This window comes from Pelodiscus sinensis, chromosome 7 (genome assembly GCF_052426305.1).
Source record: "Pelodiscus sinensis isolate ZL-2025 chromosome 7, ASM5242630v1, whole genome shotgun sequence".
Taxonomy (NCBI): Eukaryota; Metazoa; Chordata; order Testudines; family Trionychidae; genus Pelodiscus; species Pelodiscus sinensis.
This window is the reverse complement of record NC_143058.1, coordinates 3,551,311-3,578,079: the sequence shown is the minus strand read 5'-3', so window position 1 is coordinate 3,578,079 and position 26,769 is coordinate 3,551,311.

The window sequence follows — 26,769 nt, the reverse complement described above, 5'->3', positions numbered from 1 at the left end:
TGGGCCAGGGGCCTGGCCAGTCTCTCTGCAGCTCTGATTGGGAGAAAGGTTTATGGGCAGGCCGACATCTAAGACTGGAGGGTTTCTCTCTGCTGAGGGGCAGGGAGCTTATGGGAGTTTCAGTACAGGAAGTAATTTGATCATGAAAAATTGGTGCCGGGGACAGAGGTGGCGGGAGGGAAAAAACACCAGAAGGCCACCGTTCTGTTTCTACAATTTTGACTAGCAATATCCAGGGTTTTTTTAAGGGTTTTTAATTGTTTTTTATCTATATAACATTTTAGAAGTATGCGAAAGTGTGGGGTTTTAAGCATTTCCCCCTATTTTTGTCCATTTAAATGTTCAAAGTTACGGCTAATGTTGGGGGAAGGGGTAGAAAATAGCTATTTAAACGACTGTAGACACAAACAAACCGTTGACATCATGGGTCCCGAATTCTCAATCTCTGAATTCTCAAGCGGCATTTTGCTTCCTTTGCCCATCTGCAAGTGAAGTTTATTACAAATGGCATCTTTTTTTCAGTCCGTTTGCGTGGGTGCGGTGAAAACGATGTTTCATCGACATTTCATAGAAAAAGCTGATCCTTCTATGCCCAAACAGTTTGGGAAGCAGGCTCTTCCAAGGGCTAATCCCAATTAGCTACTGATTTGGCTGGGAAGCTTTGGACAGTGTGCTAATTTGCGCCTGAGTCATTATTAGTGGAAGTAGACCGACTCACTCAGTAGCCATGTTTTATGTATAAGGAGCAGACATTATATGCATCCAGCACAGTGCAACCGGACAAATGTTAGAGTCGCCACTTGGCTGATTCTTGTGCTGCTCTCCTGGCTACTGCTTCCCCAGGGTGTAGGAGGTGCAAATGCTCAGCAGGGATGTCCTTGAACATCCCATCTTCCCTTAGAGGACCCTGCTACTTTCCAAATTCAACCAGACTCTTTAGGCCCTTGTCTACACCAGGATCTTGGAGGACTCTACTATTTTCTTCTTCTTCCCAGAAAGTTCCAAGTTCAACCACACTCTCTAGGCCCTGGTCTATACTAGGACCTTAGTCGGAAATAACTCTCCCCACCCCAGTTCAAATCAGTGAACGGTGCATCTGTAACCCACACACCTAGGCTATGTCTACACTGGCACGCTCTTGCGCCAGAAATATGCAAATAAGGCTAAGCGTGGAATATCGCCGAGCCTCATTTGCATATCTAATGAGCCGCCATTTTGCAGAAGAGGCTCTTGCGCAAGAAGGAGCGTCAACACTGCCCCTTCTTGCGCAAGAAAAACCCTCTTGCGCAATGCCGTTACACTGATTATTTTCAGGAAGAACGGCATTGCGCAAGAGGGTTTTTCTTGCGCAAGAAGGGGCAGTGTAGACACTCCTTCCTGCGCAAGAGTCTCTTCCGCAAAACGGCGGCTCATTGCTATGCAAATGAGGCTCGGTGATATTCCACGCTTAGCCTCATTTGCATATTTCTGGAGCAAGATCGCGCCAGTCTAGACAAAGCCCCAGTGGATGTGGTTCACTGTCCTATGTAGTGGCACTTAGACCACGCACAGCAAGAGATAAAGAACAAGTGAGCTATACAGCCCAAGCTGAGAGCTAGCTGGCTTTATAGCTCGAGATGTAGAAGCTCCTACACTAAGTTCCCCAGGTTCTAAATTCAAATCTGCCTTGTGGCAGTTACTTATCCCCACTACCCAGCCTGTTACTTCAGAATAATGGAGCATGGAATTCAAACTTTGTACACCAACTTTTCATCAGTGATAATGCTAATCCCAAACTTGTGAACCCAAAATAACCTTTGTGTGGATGCTCTGGAACCACTACTGAGAACTAATTGGCCTCCAGGAGACCTCCTGCAGCTACCCAGAGTGCTTCCAAGGTAGCATGTCCGCATTAACGGGGCCTGCCTTGGACTAATTTTGATGCTTCTTCATAGTGAGGATACTGAAGTTTGAATTTGGGAGTTCTTATGTTGAATTTAGTAATTTCATAATCATTTCCCAGCGTAGACATGGCCTAGCGGCTGTCTGCTGTTGCGAGGCTAGCTGGGCTAGTCATGCTGAGACAGAAGCAAGATGGACTGCAGCAAGGGAGGTTGAGGTTGGACATTAGAAAAAACTTCCTACCTGTCAGTGTGGTTAAACACTGGAATAAATTGCTTGGGGAGGATGTGGAATCTCCATTCCTGGAGATATTTAAGTGCAGGTTAGACAGACACCTGTTAGGGATGATCTAGATGGTGCTTGGTCCAGCTGTGAGGGCAGGGGTCTGGACTCAATGACCTCTTGGGGTTCCTTCTAGAACTAGGATTTTATGATTCTATGCTGGCAAAAAAGTGCATAGCCCGTCTGCGAGCATGGCGAAAATGTGGTGTGGTCTCTTCACAGTGCGCCTCCTAGCAAGGACGCATTATGATGCGCTTTCAGCTTTTATCACGTCTCCCCCTTTGATTGCTTCTATTTCACCATTTTTAAACTATTTTTTTGATCCAAACTCCCTTTAAATCTGTACATGCGCCTAACTCTCACTCATCCTAAATTCATGCTTTTTAAAAAGCTGTCTGGGCAGAACAAGTTACAGCTTGGTGGCCCAGCTGTCTTTTGTTTGCAGCCGCTGTTTGTTGGATACAGGTGAATTTGCGTCGCTTTGGTCAGCACCTGCTGTTTGCAGAGTTCCCAATGGCTCATTCTGTGGAGCCGTCGGAGGAGGTGGATGGTTTCAATTCAACTCTCCACCATCGGGCCCAATCAAATCCAATTTGGGCCCCACACGGCTTGTATCTACAGCAGCTGGAATGTTCCATCCTCTCTCCTCTTCCAGTTTGATACAAACTCAGTTGCCAGATCTGGCAATCCTCTCACTCAGTGATATGGGCTATACACGTTCTCATTCTTTCCCTAGTTCAGAACAGTAGTGACTTGCCTTCCCATGGAGAGGTGGTCTTGGCTGTAGCCGATAGCTGCTAAGGGTGTTGAAGCAGAAAGATCCATTTCATGCTCTTCCGAGCTATGGTTCATTATTTTCTCAAGTATTTATTGATTCAGGGATAAGCTTTCATGGGTGGCAGCTCACACCGTCAGATGCAGGTGGTGGAAGCTTCAGTTTATCAGGGATTTGTACATACATGGAGTCATTGAATCATAGGCCACTAGAATAGGAAGAGACCTCGAGAGGTCATAGAGTCCAGTCCCCTGCCCTCACGGCAGGACCAAGCACCGTCCAGACCATCCCTGACAGATGCCTATCCAACCTGCTCTTAAATATCTCTAGGGATGGAGATTCTACAACCTCCCTAGGCAACTTATTCCAGTGTTTAACCACCCTGACAGGTAGCAAGTTTTTCCTAATGTTCAACCTAAACCTCCTTTGCTGCAATTTAAGCCCATTGCTTCTCATCCTAGCATCAGAGACCAAGGAGAACAATTTTTCCCTCCTCCTTGTAACACCTTTTTAGGTACTTGAAAGCTGCCCTCATGTCCCCCCTCAGTCTCCTCTTTTCTAAACTAAACAAACTCAATTCTTTCAGCCTTCCCTCATAGGTCATGTTTTCTAGACCTTTAACCATTTTTGTTATTACTACTTAGAAACTTATTACTCACATTTTTTAGTCATAGCAAAAGCTGACCTTTCTTACATGACTCCAGGAGTTGAGAGTTTAAGGGGAAAAAAACACCAAATACTGTGAGAGATGGGATAAAATTGGCAACACTTGTGCTTTAATTCTCCATGGGTGTGTCTAGACTACAGGGTTTTGTCAACAAAAGTGGCCTTTTGTCGACAAAACTATACCTGCATCTACACTGCCGCTGAATTCTGTCGACATAACGTCGACAGAACTCAGCAGTTTTGTCAATGGCGGTAAACCTCATTCTATGAGGAATAATGCCTTTTGTTGACAGAAGGCGTTATTGCATCTACACCGTCCTTTGCGTCTACACTCTCATGTCGACAAAGCGGCTTGCTTTGTTGACAGAACTGGATGTAGCCTAGATTCTCTTTGTTGACAGAAGCTTTGTCAATAGTATCTGTCAACAAAGCTTCTGTTGACAAAAGCCTGTAGTCTAGATGTACCCCATGTGTCTACATTGGAAAGCGTTTACCTCTCTATGAAGGGTCTTCGGCACAACAGAATTGGTGCCTTTCTGCTGGCTATGGTGGGGGAGAGAGACAGGATTAATGGAGTCAGCAAAGCACTGGAGGGGTTCTCCCTCTTCTATGTTTGACAAAACAGCCCAGTTCTCTTGTAGAACAACTAGGGATCTTCTGTGTACCTTGGGTCTTATCTGGCACTCATCACTTCTGTACCAGCCTTCCTCCTATTCATGCATTTATCTTCACAACACCCGGACAGGTAAGGGAGTTCTATCACCCTCATTTCCCAGATAGGAAAGTAAAATCTAGAAGGACAAAATCATCACCGTAAGGAAACCGAAACCAAGTCCTATGCCAGTGTCTAAACTGCACCCTCTACTGGCTGCTGCACTTCTGCTGTCATTCAAACAGGAAGTAACTCCAGGAAGGGAGGTGGTCTACGATATCCAAGAGGTCAGACGAGATGGTTAAGATGGTCACATGATCTCTGAATATTTGGCTCACAATAGCAGCTGATTTAGTGCAACCAAAGCAGAAAAATTCTAGGATTTTTTTTCTAGGACTTCCTCAGCATGCGCATTGCAACACCTTTTAGGATGACATTTCCGCTCACCCAGAGCACCTGCCTCAGTGATTAGGGTAGCATCATAAGAGAGTTTCAATTTTGTTTTCTCTCCTTGCTGCTCTAAGGAATCAAGAGCAACAGTAAACACACACACACAGAGCAGTAAAAAAGGAATCTGTGGACAGCTATTAAAAGAAGGTGCCAATTTTTGTATGTCTTTTTTTTCTTGGGGGGGGGGAGAGAGAGAGAGAGAGATTCGGAGTGCAAAAGTTTACAGCTAACATGTGCATTTCCCCCTCTGCATCAGACATTCCCAAACACACAATGCCTCTTTTCAAAGTCATCTGGCCCATAAATCGCAATTTATGTTAATGGAGGAAAACAAACCACCACCTTCCACCGTATTTTGGAAAGGGAGAACGAGGCAGTGCAATTTTTAAAAAGAGGCCCCATGCCTGCTGTGCAGATCCCCTACGCAGGCCTTCTAGATCCGCGGCAGCAAGGTGGCAAGCCCTCCCAAACTTAACTTTTGTACAATTGTGGGATTTGAAATTAGCCCTTGGCAAACATTTGAACAGCAGCATCTGTGTTAGTGGAAGTGGAGAACGGAAATTAAACATATCCTGGGGTTTCTGCATGTCTCACTTCTCTGCACCAATCCAGGGCAGCCGCTATATATAGCTAGAGATATATATAGCTGTAGAGATGTGTTCTGGGGCAGGAAATGTTTGCCATTTTAAGGCTAAATGGTATTCTCCTCTGCATTATACGCTCCTTTCTCCATAGGGCCTTGAGTTCTTGGATGCAGCCGCGTATCGGGTTGTTAATTACTGGTGTGCATGTTCCCTATTGGGAATATGGTTGTCAGGCGGTTTAATAGGGGGGCAATTGGTTAGTTTAGGTTGCGCGTGGCCGTAGTGGGAACAGCCGGAAGGGACTATATGCTGGGCAATGAGATATTCACTTCTTGTGTGTAGCTCCGATGTCCGATCTGATATCCCTTGGTAGAGGAAGTGGCAATGTGGTCTAGTGGGTGCTGAACAGAATGGAGACTCGGGAGAATGGGGTCCAGTCTGATCATAAATTCGTTAGTCAAATAACAATAATAGTGTGGACGCCGCCTTTGGCGCACTGCCCTGTAGAGAAGCCACAATTACCGTAGAAGACTGAGGGACAACCGAGGCTAGCGAGTGGGCTGCATGAGAGGCCCTCCTTCATCTCAGAGGGCCACAAGATTGTCATAATAGAGACATTCTCCTAGGGTAGGGTAGTTTGGCTGTTTGCGCTTGCGCAACTAGAATTTGCGGGATGAGCCAATGGAACAGTAGCAGCGCTTTGATTGGATGCAGAGCAAGTGCACGGATCTCGCAATGTTGTCGCAATCAGCCCGCACCTCGCTTCACGGGCCTTTGCTTCATGTGCATGTCACTTTTGTAACACTGGAAAGAACGAAAAAACGATGTGGACGAAACCCAGCAGAGTCTGGCAACTCTGTGCATGGACAACAGTCAACAAAATGTCACATGGGCCACATGTAGAACCCTGATGGGTTGCAGGTTGATAGGATAACGAGTCTTATGGATAAGGAAGAAGCGGTGGACGTGGTATACCTAGACTTTAAAAAGGCTTTTGATATGGTCTCACATGATATTCTTATTAATAAACTAGGCAAATACAACTTAGATGGGGCTACTATAAGGTGGGTGCATAAGTGGCTGGATAACTGTTCTCAGAGAGTAATTATTAATGGTTCACAATTCTGCTGGAAAGGCATAACAAGTGAGTTTTTGCAGAGATCTGTTTTGGGACCGGTTCTGTTCAATATCTTCATCAACAATTTAGATATTGGCATAGAGAGTATGCTTATTAAGTCTTCAGATGATATGAAGCTGGGAGGGGTTGCGACTGCTCTGGAGGGTAAGGTCATAATTCAAAATGATCTGGACAAACTGGAGAAATAGTCTGAGGTAAATATGATGAAGTTTAATAAGGACAAATGCAAAGTGCTCCACTTAGGAAGGAACAATCAGTCTCACACATACAGAATGGAAATGACTGTCTAGGAAGGAGTCCTGCAGAAAGGAATCTAGGGGTCAGAGTGGACCACAAGCTAAACATGAGTCAACAGTACGATTGTTGCAAAAAAAGCAAATCTGACTCTGGGATACATTAATGGGTGTGTTGTGAGCAAAACATGAGAAGTCGTTCTTCCACTCTACTCTGTGCTGGTTAAGCCTCAGTTGGAGTATTGTGTCCAGTTCTGGGCACCACATTTCAAGAAAGATGTGGAGAAACTGGAGAGAGTGCAGAGAAGAGCAACAAGAATGATGAAAGGTCTAGAGAACATGAGCTATGAAGGAAAGCTGAAAGAATTGGGTTTGTTTAGTTTAGAAGAGAAGACTGAGAGGGGACGTGAGAGCAGTTTTCAGGTATCTAAAAGAGTGTCACAAGGAGAAGGTGAAAAATTGTTCTTTGCCTTTAAGGATAGGAGAAGAAGCAATGGACTTAAACTGCAGCAAGGGAGGTTTAGGTTGGACATTAGGGAAAACTTCTTGCCTGTCAGGGTGATGAAACACTGGAATAAGTTGCCTCGGGAGGTTGTGGAATCCCCATCTCTGGAGATATTTAAGAGCAGGTTAGATAGACATCGATCCAGGATGGTCTAGACAGTGCTGGGTCCTGCCATGAGGCCAGGGGACTGGACTCGATGACCTCTCGAGGTCTCTTCTAGTTCTAGTGTTCTATGATTCTAAGGTTGCCCACTGCTGTTGTAGAAAGATGGGTCTAGAGAAAACACGGTCCTTGTCCGTTTTGGGAGGCGGGACTGTGGGCTATAGGTTGTCTTGAAAGGGTGAATAAATGTTGGTCAAAGTCAATTTCACCATACACTCACACAAAGTGATGGAAAATATTTCCAGTGAGAATAATCAAAATGCACAGTTAGGCACAGTAAAAAAACCACCGTTTGGGCGCTTACTAGAGTTGGATTTAGGAATATTTTCTTTGTATATTTTGACATGTAAGCTTGACACTTTGTGTGTTATTGGTGGTGACGTTTTCACTCCAACAGGAGCATCTTCTGTTGTAACCGGATTATTGCTGTTACCTGGCCCTTGGCATTAGAGGAACCCTTTTCATGACTTCTCACATCTGTGAATATTTAAATCAATAAAAAATGCTTAAACACCGTAATATTGCTCAATCATGAAAAACGTAATTGAGAAATAAAAGGCGAGGAAGGAGCTTAAAAATAAACAGGTTATTTTTATTTTTGTATTTCAACTGATACCAAGTTCTCCCAAGTCCATGTAACCCACACACCCTCTAAATGTGGCTCACGGTCCTGCTTAGCGGTACTTAGACTACTTATAGAAAGAGAGAATGAGTCTCCTCTACAGCCTTAGCAAAATGTCAGCTAGCTTAATAGCTCCAGTGGTAGCGATGACTTTGGCACTAAGTTCCAGAGATCCTCAGGTCAGTTCTGCCTCTTGGTGTTACACCTAGTTATACAGGACTGCAATTAACCAGGCCATCATGTGATGCTGCAATAAACACTGTGGCTATGTCTACACTGGCAGCTTCTTGTGCAAAAACTCTTCCAGAAGAGAGCATCTACACTGGCATGTGCTTTTGCGCAAGAGATGTGCTTTTGCGCAAGAGCATCCATGCCAGTGTAGATGCTCTCTTGCGCAAGAAAGCTCTGATGCCCATTTTAACCATCGGGCTTTCTTGCGCAAGAAATTCATGTTGCCTGTCTACACTGGCCTCTTGCGCAAGAACAGTTGCGCAAAAGGACTTATTCCTGAGCGGGAGTGTCAGAGTTCTGGCGCAAGAAGCCCTGATTTCATACATTAGAACGTCAGTTTACTTGCACAAGAACACGCGGCCAGTGTAGACAGGCAGCAAGTTTTTGCACAAGAGCGGCTGCTTTTGCGCAAGATCACACCAGTGTAGACACAGCCAATGTGTGGTAAATGCAAGCTTTCTGCACTTTCATAAGGAGAAGACCATGGTTGTGTCACACTCAGCAAGCCCCATAAAGATCCTGGGAATGCTTTGAGATCTTTGGAAGAGAGGCATTATAATTGTTAGATATGTTGACCTTATCTTTTTGACAGAAAATTAGGGGTTTGATTAAATTCATTTTTTCAGTGCAAGTATTTTTGTGTGAAAAAATTCAGCCTTTCATCATCAAAACATATGCTGAAACCCCCAAGCCTGAGCTGAAAATGCCATCCTGTTGCCTCATAAAAATGGTAGTTCACGTGAATGTACTCTCCTCTTTAGGCTGGGCTTGCATCACGGGTAATGGACTCGCATGGGGCTCTCAGGAAGTCCAGAAAGAGGGTAGAGCAGAGAGCATCCTGGGAAATATAGTCCAGCGAGGGAGCCTGGACTGTGGGTACATTAGGCATACAAACTACATCTCCCATGAGGCTCCACAGCAGCAAGTCCAAAGAGAATTTTTCTGCATTCAGCCAAAAGTTTTCACTTTCCCCCTTGAATTCGAGGTTTTAGCTGAAAAAGCGGCAATTTAATTTGTCACCTAAACATGGAAACTTCCCTTGCAAGAAAAAACACTCATTTTCTAACGAGTCCCAGTTTGTCTCCATTTTCTTAGTATTGAGATGGCGGAGGGGGGGGGGGTCCCTCTATTTTTGGATGCCAAACTCAGGACACCTTAATGGACTCCAAGAGATAGGGTCCAGAACTTTTCGTAAATCAACCCACTCCCTCCCCAGATATTCCAGCATAGCTCAGTGCCCTAAATCACGACTCTCTATATTACATATTGAAGAAAGACAAAAACCTGTGCTTAGCCATGCTGATTCCAGGATATCAGAGTGATAAAGGGGTGAAATAATATCTTTTATTGCCCCTCCTCCCTGCCTCTTGTCTCACTCTGAAAAGGAGTCATTCTCTTTAGAGAAATGCATTCTGGGAAATGTAAAGATCCATGTTTGTTTCTAAGCAAAACTTGGGCTTTTCAGTAAGCAGCCTAGAGAGTGAACTTTCTAGTGTTACATCAGAGAACAGATGGCACACAGAGCCGGTGGCTGGGGGTGGGGAGAGCTGGCTATTTATAATGGAAAATGTCCCGATGAAAAGGAATGCATTTATTTTATTTTCGGCTAATGTTTATAAAATTCCTTTCCCGAGGCTTCTTCAACGTTTTTATTATTATAATTAAAAATAGAATGCACATTGCCAATGACATTTTAAAGGCCTGATAGAAAAGTGGAAAGATTTTCAGCCCCAGGCCGGCTGACTGTTTCTGACCCTTGCATTTACACTTACCAGACAAACTTGCTTGGGTTTCCCCCCCAGAGGGTTAATTATATAATAATATCCAGCAACTTTCAGGCCTCTGTCTTTCAAGGAAGGGCGTTGCCAAATTAAGGCACGCTCTGATGATGTGGGATTTCTGTAACTTGGAAAAAAACCCGAATGCGGTTGTCTCTGAAATCTTTCAGCGTTAAGAGTACAATCCTTAGCTGGTGTAAATCACTGAGGTGCCACCGACCTACAGTATTTCCACACCATCAGTGGGACTAGCCTGGGATGTTGACAGTCATCTTTTTCTGGAGTACTGCCTTCGGCCAGGTCTTCACTAAAAGGAAAGGTCGAATCAAGATACACAACTCCAGCTATGTTAATTACATAGTTGGGGTCAACAGACCTTGTTTCGAGTTTCCCTGTCATCCCCACTGTGGGAGCTCGACAGGAGCAACTGTTCCCATCAGCTTCCCTTACTCTTTGCAGAAGCAGGAGTACCAACGCCAATGGTGGGGGGGGTGCTCTCTGAGTTTGATTAAGTGACTCTGAACTAGACCTGCTAAATCAAACTCTGGAAAACGGATTGAGGCAGGATCGATTTTCCGTTTAGTGAAGACATGGCCTTAGGGACTACTGCATGATAGATTTAAAAATCTAACGTGAGGCACTATCAAAAGCACTTTATAGAGTTCGGTATCGATAATGGGGAAAGTAAAAAACAGAGGCTTAGTAACTTGCCTGAGGTAGCCCTGCAGCTCAATGGGATAGACTCCAGGTATCCTGTTTCCTGCTGCTGTGATCTATCCACTAATCTTTGCCTCTGGCCTTAATGGGGGGAGGGGACTATAGTTCTGAGTCACAATCTATTTCATACTGGGATTTCCCCTACCCACAATCAGCAAAAATCTAGCCAGCAGGCCTGCCCCTCAAGTTTAGCAATACAGTGAGGCTGTGCCCCCGTACCACTTGTATACAGCCCCAAGGCAGAGAACCCCAAACTACTTTAACATATCCAAAATAGTGTCCCATTCCAGCATCCCTTGGGTAAGATCCAATGGCTGGCCCAGTCTCTGTTTTCAGCATTTCAGAACAAGTTGAACCTCTCTAGTCTGGCACTCGCTGATCCAGCCACATCCGTGGTCTGGTGTGATGTTAGTGAGCTGGATGTCCACACATCATGGCTGTGTCTACACTGGCCAGTTATTATGGAAAATAAGCTGCTTTTCCGGAATAACTTGCCAGCTGTCTACACTGGCCGCTTGAATTTCCGGAAAAGCACTGACGATCTAATGTAAAATCATCAGAGCTTTTCCGGAAAAACCATGCTGCTCCCGTTCGGGCAAAAGTCTTTTTCCTGAAAACTGTTCCGGAAAAGGGCCAGTGTAGACAGCAGAGATTTCTTTTCCGCAAAAAAGCCCCGATCGCGAAAATGACAATCGGGGCTTTTTTGCGGAAAAGCGTGTCTAGATTGGCATGGACGCTTTTCCGCAAAATTGCTTTTCCTGAAAAGCATCCTGCCAATCTAGACGCGCTTTTTCCGAAAATACTTTTAACGGAAAACTTTTCCGTTAAAAGCATTTCCGGAAAATCATGCTGGTGTAGACGTACCCCATAGGTGTGGCAAAGTTTCCCATGGCCCCATAAAGTTTGTTTATAGCCACATGTCCTGGCTCTCAGTGCTGTTATGTAGCTTCTAATTTACCCCTTACTGTCTTCCAGCAAGCAGTGGAAGTGTTAGTGATGCTGCTAGACAATATTGGCCTCCCATGGTTCAGCAAATTCTCTGATTTAATGCCGTTCAGGTCCTGGGGGTGCCGGACTAGAGAGGTTCAACTTTTACCCTGGTCAGGAAAAGTGAACTCATTGTATTTGCCTATTCTTATAGCGGCTGGCTCATCCTGCTAACACTTTGGATCCACACAACTGTGACAAAGCAAGTTTTCCCAAAAGTTTCCCACTAATCCCTGCATTTGGGTGCTTTATTCAGGACCTTTGAGGCTTGCACATGTCCATCATGAACCCAAGTGCTATCTCTGCTAACCCCTTCTCCCTATGGCTGAACTGTTCTTGCTTGGCCAGCAGGAAGATACTTTTGGGGAATTCTTATCTTTTGGCCCAACCCCCAATTGGAAACACTTCAGTGCCCTCAATGAGTGTTTCTCATCCAGTGGTACAAGTACGTTTAGGGGTACTCGAGAGATGTCGGGGGAGGGGGTACATCAACAACTAAAATTTGGAGAAAACTGAGTTTTTGTTTTAAGTTTTACAGCACTTTATTATTTTTGTACTTTTTACACCCAAAAATTTCATCGCCTGCCCGGCTACGATTAAGTTGTTTAAACAAATGTATTGCAATGGTAGGACAAAACGTGTGTCTCTGAAAACTGTAGGTACTGGGGGTACTTACAGGTTTTTTTAAAAAAGGGGTACTTTATAAAAAAGCTTGAGAAACACTGCTCGAAATGGCAATGAACTTCAGCAAATTGTCTTATACTCTCCAGGTCGTGGTGCTTTGATCCTGGGCAGGGCCTTGCAAAGCCTGCCCGCAAATTCGTCTGCAGGAGGTTACAAAATTCTCCCTTCATCTGCAGCACTTGCTGTTCAGTCTCTGCTTTACGGCTCAGCAGCCCACACTGTGACAATAATAACGGTGACCATAAAGATTAATAGCAACGAGAGTTTGTTTAATTTCAGACTCTAGTACTCTACATCCCCGCTGAGAGCGCTGAAATATATGGACACTGGATCCCGTCTCTTTTATGCCCGAGATCCAACACCCTCTCCTCCGTTCTCATCTGCTGCTTGTTTCCAAAACAGCCTTTTGCTGAAGAGAGGGGGAACAAAAGAGAGAGGAGGATTATTAAATGGCAGACAAGATCCTTTCTCCCAAATGAGTTGATAACCCTAAATAATGTGTTCCTAAAGAAGCAATATTTTGGACACCCTCTATAGGAGACAGCTGAGTGGGAAAGACTTGTTTCACAACAAGGAGGAAGTCTTGCTCTTATCTGACTCCAAACATATAGCCATTGCTGAAGAAGGAAAAACTACTTGACCAAGAAATGTGTCCTCTTTGATGTGTGTTTCAGGGTTGCACCCCTCATCCCCCCTCCTGCCCCAGGCTTTTCATAAAATCCTAGAACACTAGAACTGGAAGGGACCTCGCGAGGTCATCGAGTCCAGTCCCCTGCCCTCACGGTAGGACCAAGCACCATCTAGATCATCCCGTGTAGATGTCTGTCTAACCTGCTCTTAAATATCTCCAGGGATGGAGATTCCACAACCTCCCTAGGCAATTTATTCCAGTGTTTGACTATCCTGACAGGGAGGAAGTTTTTCCTAACATCCAACCTAAACCTCCCTTGCTGCAGTTTAAGCCCATTGCTTCTTGTCCTGTCCTCAGAGGCCAAGGGGAACAATTTTCCTCCCTCCTCCTTGTAACACCCTTTAAGATACTTGAAAACGGCTCTCATGTCCCCTCTCAGTCTTCCCTTTTCTAAACTAAACAAGCCCAATTCCTTTAGTCTTCCCTCGTAGCTCATGTTCTCTAGACCTTTCATCATTCATGTTGCTCTTCTCTGGTCCTTCCCCAATTTTGCCACCTTTCTTGAAATGTGGTTCCCAGCACTGGACACAATCCTCCAGTTGAGGCTTAACCAGCACAGAGTAGAGCGGAAGAACGACTTCTCGTGTCTTGCTCACAACACTCCTGTTCATGCAGCCCAGAATAATGTTTGCACTTTTCTTTTTTTGGGGGGGGGAGGGGAGAGCAGCCACAGTGTCACACTGTTGGCTCATATTTAGCTTGTGGTCCATTCTGACCCCTAAATCCCTTTCAGCACTTCTTCCTAGACAATCCCTTCCCATTCTGTATGTGTGAAATGGATTGTTCCTTCCCAAATGGAGCACTTTGCACTTGTCCGTATTAAACTTCATCCTATTTACATCAGCCCATTTCTCCAGTTTCTCCCGATCAGTTTGAATTATGATCCTCTCCCTATTCCAGTTCCAGTATTTTATAATTCTCTCTCCCTGCTGCCTCACCAGGAATATATTTCTGAAGGCAGGGTGTCCTTTCATCTTTCCTACTCCTCTTGACTAGCAAAGAATGGGCCTTTTTGTCTCTCAGCCTTCCCTATTATGTTCATACTATGCCAAGGCAGAGGGGTCGATGCAATAAGAACAACTAGTTACAAAGAACAATGTGCAAAACATGGTGGTTCTGAGACCCGCGCACACACTCTCGCACACACACACACACACACACACAAACTAAGATGCATGGAAAAAACTGGTGGCCCCCTTTTGTAAATGTTACCCCTATCCAACTGGCAGAGAGCATCTCCTTGCACCTGGTCTGTGTTATAGGGCCAAAGATTGCCAAAAAACCCTGTTACTCACTAGCAGATGGCTTAACTATTAAGGGGGACTGGGCCCGCTTTACCTGTAATACTCCCAAGGATTAGGAAGGGCAGTTACCTATGCAGTTCACACGCCTTGACTCAGTTTACCCAGCCGTCCTGTGAATGGGCTGGGTAAGATCGATATTATGGAGGCACAGACAAGCTGAGCCCGACGCCCCAGCGGGAGTGAGGCAGGAAGAGACCACCAGGATCCTACCCCCCCACCCGCCCTAACCCCTAGACCACACTTCCACTTTTCAGCCAGGGAATGAAGACTTGGAAAGACCCATAGGACGCGGCTATTTTTTCCCCTCTAGCGAGTAGCCTTCCCCAGGGTTCCCGCTGATCTGCGCGCCTGCGCGGCCGCGCACAGCACATTTTAATCCCGTGCGCGCCTCGCCTGCAGAGCCGCGCAGCCGCTCGCTTTCCTGCGGCCCCGGGTTGCTCCGGCTGGAGCTGGGGCGCGGAGAGGCTGCCCCGGCTCGGGTTCCAGCTAAGGCAGGCGGGAGCCCTGTGCAGGTAGGAGCCAGCAGCCCCTGTCCCCTAAGCCCAGGAGCTGCTGGTCAGACGGCTGGGGCAACGCAGCCCCACCCCAGCCCTTCCTCCCAGAAAGAGCTGCTGGCTGGCCCGGGTCGGGCAGCACCCAGCCCCTCTAGTTGGAGCTTCTTTGGGGGGCGACCTGGGCCCACCCCCTGCAAGCAACCACTGGAGGAATGGCTAGCCCAGCTCCAGCCTCCCCCCAGCCAGGAGCTGCCGCCTCCCCGAGCTCTCAGCCCCCCGCCCTGAGTTCCCCACCTTGCCCTGAATCCCACACCTCCAGCCTGAGCCCCCTCCCTTGTGTGTGAGTAACCGTGCCTCACACGTGTCTCCAAACAGGCACGTGTGTTATCACCAGGAGTGCACAAGACACCACTCACATGGGGGAAATCGGAGAGGGAGTGCCAGTCCATGTGTAAAATCAATGGGTCTAAGCGGAACTAGGCTCTTCCGTAGCCAGAGCCTCCAACAGAGGCAGCACTTCAGAAATAGGATTAACAGACAAGGCCACAAAACTGCCTCCCATGAGCCTCCAAGAGTTGGGCTTTTAACCCCCAGGGGCCAGATTTCCCACAATTCCTAGTTCTCAAAGGCCACCTGTTCCCCCCAGCAGTCTGTCTTCCCTGGCTAGGTCTCCCCAGGCTCAGCAATCAAGCAAAAGGCGTGGCTCGTTAGCAATGACTCCTTATAAGCCCTGACCTGCGGCCTGTTTGCTCCCTAATTAACCACTCATGGGGACACTTGGGCCCTGGGCTCTTCTTGACCAGGCAGGGGAAAGGGTTAGGGCTCTTCTCTTGCAGCAGTGGAATCCGCAGGGGGGCTGTGAAAGGGAAAGGGACGTGCCATGTTGGAAATTGAGAAAAGAGCAAACAAACCCAGAGGGCTGGCATTAGAAAAAGAATTGCTGGGCCCACAAGTCACCCTGGCTGCTCAGCCATAGTGTTGATTTTGGGATTCATCCGGAGGGGCTCCCTGCCTCTCAGGGACGAGCAAGGGTGTAGGAAGAGCAAGTGGATAGTTCTATGCCCACTTCCTGATCTCTTCCCCCCCCCCCCCCCCACCAGTGGTGTCCCTCCCTCTCCAGGGTGAGCCTGCTCTAGAACGTCTAATACAGACGGGCCAGCTAACCCTATTCAGGCCATCCACCCGTGGATGCCCTGTGGAGGAGGGATGTTTGGTGCCCCAGCAAATTAAAAGCTGCACCGCTGGGCAAACATGGCTGTGTCTGTGGTCTCTAGGGGTGAGCTCCCCTGCGTATCACAAAATCTGCGCTCATATCCAATGTTCCTTAGCCCCCTTATAGACTCACAGAGCACTAGAATGGGAAGGGACTTTGAAAGGCATCAAGTCATAAGAACATAAGAACGGCCGTACTGGGTCAGACCAAAGGTCCTTCTAGCCCAGTAGCCTGTCTGCCGACAGTGGCCAACACCAGGTGCCCTAGGGAGGGAGGACCGAAGACAATGATCGAGCGATTTGTCTCCTGCCATCTCTCTCCAGCCTCTGACAAACAGAGGCCAAGGACACCATTTTATCCCCTGGCTAATAGCCTTTTATGGACCTAACCTCCATGAAATTATCTAGCTTCTCTTTAAACTCTGTTATAGTCCTAGCCTTCACAGCCTCTTCTGGCAAGGAGTTCCACAGGTTGACTACACGCTGTGTGAAGAAGAACTTTCTTTTATTAGTTTTAAACCTGCTACCCATTCATTTCATTTGGTGTCCTCTAGTTCTTCTATTATGGGAACTAATAAATAACTTTTCTTTATCGGCCCTCTCCACACCACTCATGATTTTATAGACCTCTATCATATCCCCCCTCGGTGTCCTCTTTCCTAAACTGAAAAGTCCCAGTCCCAGTCCCAGTCGCTTTAACCTCTCCTCATATGGGACCCGCTCCAAACCCCTAATCATTTTAGTTGCCCTTTTCTGAACCCTTTCCAAGGCCAAAATATCTTTTTTGAGGTGAGGAGACCACATCTGTACACAGTATTCAAGATGTATTCAAGTCCAGGCCCCCTGCTCCAAGCACCGTCTAGATCATGGGTTCCCAAACTGGGGGTGTGAAGAAATTCCGGGGGGGGGGGGGCGTGAGGTGACCCAGCCTCCCCCCATCACATTTTGCTGCCCTGTTCAGTTCTTTTTTTTTTTTTGCTCACAAATTTTGCTGCTATTTGGGGGGGCATGAGGGTTTTTCAAAAGGGGGGGCATGATGCCAAAAATTTTGGGAACTGCTGGTCTAGATCATCCCTAGTTGATCTGTCTAACCTGCTCTTAAATATCTCCGGCGATGGAGATGCCACAAGCTCCCTGGGCAATTTATTCCAGTGTTTAACCACCCTGACAGGGAGGAAGTTTTTCCTGATGTCCAACCTAAACCTCCCCTGCTGCAATTGAAGGCCCTTGCCAGACTCAGAATGCTCTTCTCCATGCCAGAGGAGGTCTCTCCAGAGAAGGCATGAAATCAGGCTGGGAAATGCTTGCATTGTGCCTGTCTGTGTTGTGCTTGTTCTGTTGCTGTACAGAGGACTCCCAAAAGCACAGATTCACGACCTGGGACTTTGCTGTTCTTCTTGATGCTACAGCTAGCGACCCCACCCTTCACCTCCTGTTCCTCCTCGTGTTTCATGCTCTGTGTGTTCGTAGCGTTTTTATCTCTTCAGAGCGGGAGCAAGGAAAGGTGGATGAAAGCGGAACGGATAGAAAATGGCCCAGCCCTTCTAGACGTCACACTGTTATAAAACTCTGAAATTGCCATAACACAGATTTGGGAGGACAGTGCTGGGAGGAGGGGAGAAGGGAATGTAAGAAATTCACTTAAGGGAGACAGTAATTCTGAGGGCAAAACTTTGGGTGGAATCTGAAAGTTCTGCGGGGGTGGGCAGACATTACAGCGGAAGATATGAACACCGCTGTCTAAATAACCTCAGCTGAATTCTGATGACCTGATCTGAACTGTGCATACAAGCTGACAGGAGAAGCACATGGTGTTTGTTAATCACACACACACACACACACACACACACACACAATTCCCAGCTTCCTTCTGCTTTTGTCTTGCCTCTTCTCCACACACACACACACACACACACACACACACACACACACACACACACACACACACACACACACACACACAATTCCCAGCTTCCTTCTGCTTTTGTCTTGCCTCTTCTCCCCGGCCACATTTGGCTGAGAGCATATTTTGAAAATTGCGGGGCTTTCCACGTGCTGTTCTGAAGCCGTAAAATATTTCTCAAGCAATACGATCCTGTCTCTCTGTGTGAGAGCAGTCCTTCCACCTCTGCTCTACTTTAATGGGCTTGTTTATTGCTCATCTGTTACGAAATATTGTGCAAGGCTAAAATATCAGCCGGGTATCTCATTCCGATAGTGACTTCAGGGAATGGTTTGCACGTGAAAGTTCAAGACAACTTTCATAGAATCATAGAACACTAGAATTGGAAAGGACCTCGAGAGGTCGTCGAGTCCAGTCCCCTGCCCTCACAGCAAGACCAAGCACCATCTAGACCATCCCTGACTGGTGTCTATCCAACCTGCTCTTAAACATCTCGGCTGTGTCTAGACTGGCAAGTTTTTCCGCAAAATCACCTGATTTTGCGGAAAAACTTGCCAGCTGTCTACACTGGCCGCTTAAATTTCCGCAAGAACACTGACGATCTAATGTAAGATCGTCAGTGTTCTTGCGGAAATACTATGCTGCTCCCATTCAGGCAAAAGTCTTTTTCCGAAAGACTTTTGCGCAAAAGGGCCAGTGTAGATAGCATAGTACTGTTTTCTGCAAAAAAGCCCCGATCGCAAAAATGGCGATCGGGGCTTTTTTGCGGAAAACCATGTCTCGATTGGCCACGGATGCTTTTCCGCAAAAAGTGCTTTTGCGGAAAAGCATCCTGCCAATCTAGACATGCTTTTCCGAAAATGCTTTTAAGGGAAAACTTTTCCATTAAAAGCATTTTCAGAAAATCATGCCAGTGTAGGCGCAGTATTGGAGATTCCACAACCACCCCTAGAGGTTGTGGATTTTACAGGATCAAAAACCAAGTCAATATAAAGAAATATTTTGATGATCTGAGACTTGATGGGTAGAAATAGCTGTCCATTAATGGTGCGGGGTGATTTTTTTGTCATATGATTGTGCTCTGTGTAATGGCTGATACATGGCAGAGCTGGCCAAAAAAAGAACTCCGCGGGGTAGCCGTGTTCGTCTGTAACTTTAAAAAGCCATCACCTACAGCCCCCAGCTCAAACCCTTCCAGCACATCTTTCACAATCTACAATCTGTCCTGGAAAATGACCCCTCACACTCACAGGCCTCGGGGGACAGGCCAGTCCTCACCTACAACCCCCCAACCTGAAGCAAATTCTTTCCACGAGCCAGACATCACACCTCAGGCACACTCACCCCAAAACCTACCCCTGCAACAAACCCCACTGCCAACTCTGCCCACACATCTATACAAGCGACACCATCACAGGACCAAACCCCGTAAGCCATACTATCAGGGGCTCATACAACTGCACATCCTCAAATGGGATCTATGCCATCAAGTACCAGCCATGCCCCTCTGCCGTGTATATAGGCCAACCTGGTCAGTCTCTACAACAAAGGGTTAATGGATACAAACCATACATTAGAAAAAGGTAACACAAAGAAATCTGTAGGGGAACATTTTAACCTGCCTGGGCACTCATTCAATGATTTAAAAGTAGCCCTTCTAGAAAAGAATTTCACAAGCCAACCACAGGAAGAGAGTGCAGAATTGACCTTCAAAAAATTGACACTGTTTCCCTGGGTCTGAACAAAAACATTTACTGGATGGCCCATTATACAACCAGTATTCCTTACATTCAACACCTCATTCACATCAAAAGCTAAGTATAGACACTTTCCAGCCCACTCAATTAGCCTCGTTAGCACCAGGACTACAATTGACTGGTACATTTTTTTTCCTCCCTCTTCCTTCTTATTCTGAGGAGTCCCCCTTTTTTTCTCCACCCAAGCTCATCCCATCTGAAAAAGTGGGCTTTGCTCGTTTGCAAAGTTGACACTATCAAGTTAGGATTAAACAAAGACTGTGAATGGCTAGCCAACTACAAAAGCAGTTTCTCCTCTCTTGCAAGGCTACGTCTACACTGGCGGCTTCTTGTGCAAGAACTCTTTTGCGGAAGAGTTTTTGTGCAAAAAATCTTCCACAAGAAAGCGTCTACATGGCCATGTCCTTTTGCGCAAGAGATGTGCTTCTCTGCAAGAGCATCCATGGCAGTGTAGACTCTCTCTTGCGCAAGAAAGCTCTGATGGCCATTTTAAACATAGGGGCTTCTTGCGCACGAAATTCATGTTGCCTGTCTACACTGCCCTTTTGTGGAAGAGCTCTTGCACAAGAGGGCTTATTCCTCGTGGGGAGGGGAATAACTCTTTCAGAAGAAGCCAGGTTTTACAACGCTATATAGTAAATTTACTTGTGAAAGATCGCTCGTGCATTGTAGACAGCAGGCAAGATTTTGCACAAGAACAGCTGTTCTTGCGCAAGAAGCTGCCAGCGTAGACATAGCTTTGGAGTTCACACTTCCACATCAGCCGCTGGAAGTGGGCAACATCCTCCCTGACTGAATTGACCTCGTTATCTCTGGCCTTCCTCTTAATTGGTACTCTTTTCATATGCCTGTATATTTATACCTGCCTCTGGAATTTCCACTACATGCATCTGACGAAGTGGGTCTTTGCCCACGAAAGCTTATGCTCCAATAAATCTGTTAGTCTATAAGGTGCCACAGGACTTCTCGTTGTTTATTGTCGATGAAGTTAGCCTTCTTTTCCATTTACAGCTTGCCTACAAGTGGACTGTTTCTTAAATGTATTCAGTGTGCCCAGTGATCTCACTGTGCCGAACTTGGCCGGTCGATGTGTTTTGAGCAGCTCTTTGTGGGTATTTGATATCTGGCATTCCAGCTGCGTGGGTTAGATTTGATGGGACACAGAGCCCATATGATGCGTGTCTAGTCTCTGATTGCTTGTGCTGCAGGTCCAATGACTCAAGTGTCTGTAGAAAAAAATCTTGCATTTCTGACTTCAAAGTAATCCACAAAACTCTAGTAAAACTCATTGTTTCCACCAGCTTTCTTGCTACCAGACTTGTTCTGCTGGAACATTCTGTCCTGGGGCCCTCAACTAATTTGATGTGGGGAGCCATATAGATACCATATAAAGAACACAAAGTCAGCTTGGAACGAGGTTCTTGTCTTATGGAGACTAAGTAGGTCCAGTCGTTCTCACCTACCCTGAAGATTGGGGCCCTCCATTAACCAAGGCTCCTATTAGATAATTGGATGAGGCACGAGGATGTGAGTTAATATAAAACCAGACTGATTGTCCAAAACCCCTTTCTTTGTCAATCCCTGAAATACCTCTCTGGGGGTAGAACATAAGAATGGCCAGACTGGATCAGACCAAAGGTTCATCTACACCAGTATCCTGTCTGCTGACTGCCAGATGCCCCAGAGGGAGTGAACAGAACAGGGAATCATCAAGAAATCATCCATTTCCAGGGTCTGACAAACAGAGGCTAGGGACACCATCCTTACCTATCCTTGCTAATAAGTATTCATGGCCCTGATCTCCATGAATTTATCTAGTTCTCATTTGAACCCTGTTAAACTCCTGGCCTGCACAGCACCCTCTGGCAAGGAGTTCCACAGGTTGTGTGCTGCCTGAAAAATCACTTCCTTTTGTTTGTTTTAAACCTGGTTTCAAAGGGTTGATCATGGAGTGAGTCAATTAGCATGCATGCTAATTCAGTCAAGTTCAGCTTCATTCCCTAAGGTTTGTTCAGGGTATTGATTGTCTATCACAATTTATTTGAAAGAAAAAGCCCTGTCAAAGGTCAAGTAAAGGCTGGATGCGGGCTTTGGTTGCATATGATTTCAGGTACAGAATTCATGTGCCATCCTCCATCTATGTACAGGGCTATACACACATCATAGCTTTTAAAAAAAATAAAGAACACAAAGTAAACAATTCCATTATTACCACATGATCATCATGTGATCATACTTTTTTGTTTTGCATTTAAGTGCCTCGTTATTGTCATTATCAATCATAAAATCATGGCTGATGTGGAGAAAGTGAACAAGGAAATGTTACTTACTCCTTATAACACAAGAACTAGGGGTCACCCAAATGAAATTAATTGAAAACAACCAACATTTCAAGTATTGTTTCACACAATGCACAGTTGACCTGTGGAACTCCTTGCCAGAGGATATTGTAAAGGCCAAAATTATAATAGGGACCAAAAAAACAACTAGATATATTCATGGAGCATAGATCTATCAATGGCTATTAGTCAGGATGGTCAGAGATCATGTCCCTAGCCTCTGTCTGCCAGAACTTGAAGTAGGTGGCAGGGGAGTGAATCATTCGATGATTACCTGTTCTGTTCATTCCCTCTGGGGCACTTGACATTGTCGGCTGTTGGAAGACTGGACACTGGCCTAGATGGACCTTCGGTCTGACCCAGTCTGGCTTTTCTTACGATCTTATTTTTTTTTTGTTATCATAGTCTCCTCCACGCCTGAGCGCTACCAAGGGGGGCATTGAGCACATAAACACAGACCTCTCAATTCCTGTGCCCCGTGCCACAGCAGTCAAGACCTGCAATAGCAGGGCAAAATCCTACTCCGCCCCTGTAACACTTGGCTGGTGCATGCTTAGAGGACACAGGATCCTCTGAGAATTTATAGCTGCCAAACCCTAAACAAGTCTCTGCAGTATATGAAATGCTAGATAGCTGCTAAGTAGCCTCGGCCTAAGCCAACAAAACCTTACTGTTCCAAACCTTCCCAAATATTGCTTCGGGGGGGAGGGGGAGTAGGGAGAGGGCAGGGCTGGAGCTGAAATGGGGAACTTCCACCACAGAGTATGAAGCAACCGAGGATTAGAGGTGAACAGAGATGGAGAATTTGAGTTTTGAGTGTCCATGCCTTATTTGAATCAAACACTCTGGACTCTCCCATCCAATATACTTATGTGAGGGCTGCTGCCATGACTCATTTATGACACAGGAAGCTCGGTACAGTCATGTGACCATGGCCCTACACTGACTGGGTGTCTACCATCAGAATCAAAGACCAGGCAAACAGCCATGATGTTCTTTGTCTTCATTCTCATGGAAACAGAAAGTGGATCTGAGGTGAAACATCTGTTTTGGTTTGGGTGAATGTTGTTTATCGGTCTCTTTTCTTTCCCCTTGGCTTTTAACTGTCTCTTGTAGCTCTTCCCCTTTCTGGAATCAGCGCTTCATTCAAAGGCTACTGAATCTTTTCATTGACTTCAGTGAGTTTTGAATCAGGGTTTAAACTGTGCTCCACAGACATGCTCCTCCCGTTTCAGGAGTTACCTACCATAGTTTCAAGTATCAGAGGGGTCGCCGTGTTAGTCTGAATCTGCAAAAGCGGCGAGGAGTCCTGTGGCACTAACTGAAGTGTAGGAGCATAAGCTTTCGTGGGCAAAGACCCACTTTGTCAGATGCATGTAGTGGAAATTTCCAGAGGCAGGTATAAATATGCAGGCCAGGATCAGGCTGGAGATGACGAGGTGGATCCAATCAAGGAGGATGAGCCCACTTCTAGTAGCTGATCTGGAGGTGTGAATTCCAAGTGAGGAGAAGCTGCTTTTGTAGTTAGCAAGCCATTCACAGTCTTTGTTTAATCCAGCGTTGATTGTGTCAAACTTGAAGATGAACTGTAGCTCAGCAGTTTCTCTTTGAAGTCTGGTCCTGAAGCTTTTTTGCTATAGGATGGCTACCTTTAGATCTGCAATTGTGTGTCCAGGAAGATTGAAGTGTTCCCCTACAGGTTTTTGTATGTTGCCATTCCTAATATCTGATTTGTGTCCATAGTTTGCGCCCAGTGCATTGGCATTTGCTAGACTATACAGGCAGTCCCCGGGTTACGTACAAGATAGGGACTGTAGGTTTGTTCTTAAGTTGAATCTGTATGTAAGTCGGAACTGGCGTCCAGATTCAGCCGCTGCTGAAACTGATCAGTTTCAACAGCGGCTGAATCTGGACGCCAGTTCTGACTTACATACAGATTCAACTTAAGAACCCCAGGCTCCGCGGCTTTGCTCCGCTTTGCTCCCCGTCCCCAGGGGACCAGGGGGACCAGGGGGACGGGGAGCAAAGCGGTGGAACACGTGGGCAGCGGACAGCCCAGATGCGTCTGGACTGTCCGCTGCCCGCGTGCTCCGCGGCTTTGCTCCGTTTTGCTCCCCGTCCCCCTGGTCTGCAGACCAGGGGGACAGGGAGCAAAGCCGCTGCCCGCGTGTTCCGCTGCTTTGCTTCCTCTCCCTGATCTGCTGGAGACCAGGGAGAGGGAGGGCCCCGTTAGTAACTGCGGATCCGACATAAGTCGGATCCGCGTAACTCGGGGACTGCCTGTACTATCTGTGTTTGCTTTGTTTAGAATGTGTAGGGAGAAATCAGGAACTCTCTCAATCCACTTCCTTTATTATTATTTATATTATGTTAATACCCAAAATATGCCTGGTGCAGAAAACACAGATGGGAAAAGAAGGTCCCTTCGAGAAGGACTTATCGTACAAAAAGACAAAGATGAGGTTGTATTCCATATCTCCCAATCCACCAAGGACACGTCAGCTCTGTAAATATAATCTATGTTTAAAGGATTCACGTTGTCAGTAAAAGCTATAGCCAGTCACCACCACCTTGGAGTCTACTCAGGACACGAATACAAATTCTGAACAATGAGCGTGATTAACCCCTGGAATCGATTTCCAGTGATGGGGTGGACATTTAGTATCTTTAAATCAAGACTAGAGTTCTTTCTAAATAATATGGTCTATTTTGAGCCAAAATTATTGGACACCATGTCAGAGATGGGCCACCCAGGCGAATGACAGTAGGTCAGAGATGGGCCACCCGGGCATGAGTGGCCCTCCTGCATCTCAGTGGGCTACCAGATTGGCGTAACCAAGTCAGTATCCTGAGATAGGATAGTTTTGCTGACTGCACTTGCGTACTTAGAATTTGTGAGGTTGAACTGGAGCAGCACTTTGATGGGATGCAGAAAGAGCGCACGGCTCTCACAGTCAGTGTTGTGTGCAATCAGCAACGCCCCTCACTTCATGTGAATATCACTTTAGCAGTACCAGTAAGAAAACAAAATGTCTTGCAGGCCACACATAAAACCCTGATGGGCCGCATTCTGCAGGTTGCCCGTTATAGGACTAGGTGGTCCCTTGTGACCTTAATATGTACAAGTCTGTGAATTATTCCTTCTCTATGAATCTGCTCCTACAAACCTAAATGGACATGGGAAGTCAATAAGACCATTCGGTGTTACTACTCCGTACTGCCCCAGCTCAAAAAGGATGAGCTTGCACAATATTTTTTCTTCTTTGCCTGTCAGCATTCCTAAAGTGTCCATGCCCAGAACAATCACATCCTACACTAAACTTTCACTCATTCTCTGGCTTCTGTCTTGTGTTTTTCTCTTGTCCCTGGTTCGTTGCAGAATGCTTTGGTGCAAGCGCCGACCTGAAGATGATCTTGTTTGGGATGGCGTCTTGTTCTTGAGCTTCCCTCTCAAATTTATATCTGGCCTTCGTTAAGTGCATGCCAGCTGATCCTCGCTGCAGAAGGGGAGAGGTGAGCCTTGAGTTTTAGAGACGGTTCTTCCCATTAATTGCTTTGCCAGAACAAGGAAATGTTTCCAGCAGAGAACGTGGGAAACCAGTACAAACCGCAGAAAATCATTCTCAGATGCTCTGTTTCGTTCGATTACCTCAGGAGACAGGCTACTGCATGATGTACTAGCGGCACTTTCCTTTTTTATTTACACCTAGGCAGAGTGGATTTCAATGGTCCAGCCTGATGGTGGGAAAACACAGGAATTTCTGAGGACAAGTCCTTGTTGAGACCAATGAAGGGAGACATCTTGCTAGCTAGGAAGGGACATATAGCCTTTCCCCCCAAGAGTCCAGGGGCAGGAATGAGCTCAGCAATGACCCAGGAGGTGGTGCGCTATCTCGACTAACAATAAGCAAGTACTTTCTGTTGAAGGCACGGTGGTGGAAATTGCCAGGTCCCCAAAGTTTAATGAGTCTCACTTCACATGAGCTCACAATGAACCCCAGAAAGTGTGAAGTGATGATCCAAGACTGTGGGCTCTCTCTACTAGCCAGCTCTTCTTCAATCCAGCTCCTGTTTCCTCCCGGTCCAGAGATTTCTGCAAGACATGTGGTTGGCAAGCTCACCATGTCACTTGACCAGCTGGGTACTTGTCCTTGGAATGCTCCAAAAAATCGGGGGGAAGGGGATATCTCCCAAAAGTAATACCCAAAATATTCTTGCGCTGCCAAGGTTCAAGTGTGCAGATGATACCATTAGGCATAGCCACACCAGCACTTAGAAAAACTGTTCTCACATGGACGTTCTTCCACTGATCTCCTTCAGAACCTGGATAGAGCATCCGGATGAGTGTACATCAGATGACTTCAAAGCCACTCTCCTGTAATGAACATGACTACATTTGACACCTTTTGATGTCCTTTCAACATCCAGTGCCTCCTTAATTTAGATTGAATACAATAGTTTTGGTACATGAAGTATTGTGTGCTAATTGAAACCTCATTTGCGGAGGCTGTTACGATTATGAAACAGCCTTCCTAGGGCTCCAGTGCATAGTTGTACAACCGCAACAAATATGTTTCTAATGATGATTTGGCACCATTCTGTTAGCTTCAGAGTAAAGAAGTTGATAAGTTTATTTAGTGCGCAGTGTTGTCCAAACTTGTATTTAGCTCACACACTCTGCTTCCTTTCCCGGACCTGAAGAACAGCTCCGTATAGCTCGAA